The sequence below is a fragment of the Cryptomeria japonica genome, unplaced genomic scaffold (genome assembly GCF_030272615.1).
Source record: "Cryptomeria japonica unplaced genomic scaffold, Sugi_1.0 HiC_scaffold_58, whole genome shotgun sequence".
Taxonomy (NCBI): domain Eukaryota; kingdom Viridiplantae; phylum Streptophyta; class Pinopsida; order Cupressales; family Cupressaceae; genus Cryptomeria; species Cryptomeria japonica.
Window position 1 is genome coordinate 570,001 of NW_026728880.1, and position 2,270 is coordinate 572,270.

Genomic DNA, 2,270 nt, shown 5'->3' on the forward strand with positions numbered 1-2,270 from the left:
CTGCGCACCAGGAAGGGCTCAAGATGGCACCCGCGTTCCGTTTTTTTCACTATCTTTCAGAACGGAAATTTTAAAATCTCGTTTTTTTTTGCCTTTTCTGGAAATTAGTGAAGGCAGCGCATCAAAGGTGCGCAACGCTGGTGCGAACCTGGGAGCGCTCCGATGTGTGCTCCAAGGTGCGGCGTGCACGAAGTCGGACCCCGGTTTGCCCCGGGTGCGCACCTCGCGTGCACCTTGGTGCGCACACCTTGGCTGGGTTGCGCGCCCTGGTGGGCACCATGGTGCGCACCAAGGAGCGCTCCGAAGTGTGCTCCAAGGTGCGGCGTGCACGAAGTCGGAGCCCGGTTTGCCCCGGGTGCGCACCTCGCGTGCACCTTCGCCGCGGTGGGCACCATGGCGTGCACGAAGTCGGAGCCCGGTTTGCCCCGGGTGCGCACCTCGCGTGCACCTTCGCCGGGGTGGGCACCTTGGTGTGCAGACCTTGGCTGGGTTGCGCGCCCTGGTGGGCACCATGGTGCGCACCAAGGAGCGCTCCGAAGTGTGCTCCAAGGTGCGGCCTGCACGAAGTCGGAGCCCGGTTTGCCCCGGGTGTGCACCTCGGGTGGGCACCTTGGTGCGCATGCCTTGCCTGGGCTGCGCACCAGGGCGGGCTCAAGATGGCACCCGCGTTCCTTTTTTTTCACTATCTTTCAAAACGGAAATTTTAAAATCTCATTTTTTTTTGCCTTTTTCTGGAAATTAGTGAAGGCAGCGCATCAAAGGTGCGCACCTCGCTGCCCACCACGGTGCGCAACGCCGGTGGGCACCCGGGAGTGCTTCGAAGTGTGCTCCAAGGTGCTGCGTGCACGTTGTCGGAGCCCGGTTTGCCCCGGGTGCGCACCTCGCGTGCACCTTCGTCGGGGTGGGCACCTTGGCTGGGTTTGCCCCGGCTGCGCTCCGAAGCGGGGTTATTGGAGCGCCGCCTCTTTTTTTGTCGGAGCGTTTGGTGGGGTTTCTCGCATTGGCTCTTCCGAGGCCCGGTTGCCACCCTGGCGCGCACGAAGTCGGAAGTAGGGTTAATTGCCCGGGTGCGCACCTTTGCCAGGGTGGGCACCTTACCTGGGCTGCGCACCAGGGCGGGCTCAAGATGGCACGCGCGTTCCGTTTTTTTCACTATCTTTCAAAACGGAAATTTTAAAATCTCCTTTTTTTTTTGCCTTTTCTGGAAATTAGTGAAGGCAGCGCATCAAAGGTGCGCACCTCGCTGCCCACCTTGGTGTGCTCTGAGGTGCGCACCCGGGAGCGCTACGAAGTGTGCTCCAAGGTGCGGCGTGCACGTTGTCGGAGCCCGGTTTGCCCCGGGTGCGCACCTCGCCTGCACCTTGGCCGGGGTGGGCACCTTGGCTGGGTTTGCCCAGGGTGCGCTCCGAAGCGGGGTTACTGGAGCGCCCCCTCTTTTTTTGTCAGAGCGTTTGGTGGGGTTTCTCGCATTGGCTCTTCCCAGGCCCGGTTGTTGGGTGCGCTCCCACCCTGGCGCGCGCGAAGTTGGAAGTTGGGTTAATTGCCCGGGCGCGCACCTTCGCCAGGGTGGGCACCTTGGTGCGCACACCTTGGCTGGGCTGCGCACCAGGGCGGGCTCAAGATGGCACCAGCATTCCCTTTTTCTCACTATCTTTCAAAACGGAAATTTTAAAATCTCGTTTTTTTTTTGCCTTTTATGGAAATTAGTGAAGGCATCGCATCAAAGGTGCGCACCTCGCTGCCCACCTTGGTGTGCTCCGAGGTGCCCACCACGGTGCGCAACGCCGGTGCGAACCCGGGAGCGCCCCGATGTGTGCTCCAAGGTGCGGCGTGCACGAAGTCGGACCCCGGTTTGCCCCGGGTGCGCACCTCGCGTGCACCTTGGTGCGCACACCTTGGCTGGGTTGCGCGGCCTGGTGGGCACCATGGTGCGCACCAAGGAGCGCTCCGAAGTGTGCTCCAAGGTGCGGCGTGCACGAAGTCGGAGCCCGGTTTGCCCCGGGTACGCACCTGCGTCGCCGGGGTGGGCACCTCGGCTGGGTTGCGCGCCCTGGTGCGCACCAAGGAGCGCTCCGAAGTGTGCTCCAAGGTGCGGCGTGCACGAAGTCGGAGCCCGGTTTGCCCCGGGTGCGCACCTCGCGTGCACCTTCGGCGGGGTTGCGCGCCTTGGTGGGCACCATGGTGCGCACCAAGGAGCGCTCCGAAGTGTGCTCCAAGGTGCGGCGTGCACGAAGTCGGAGCCCGGTTTGCCCCGGGTGCGCACCTCGCGT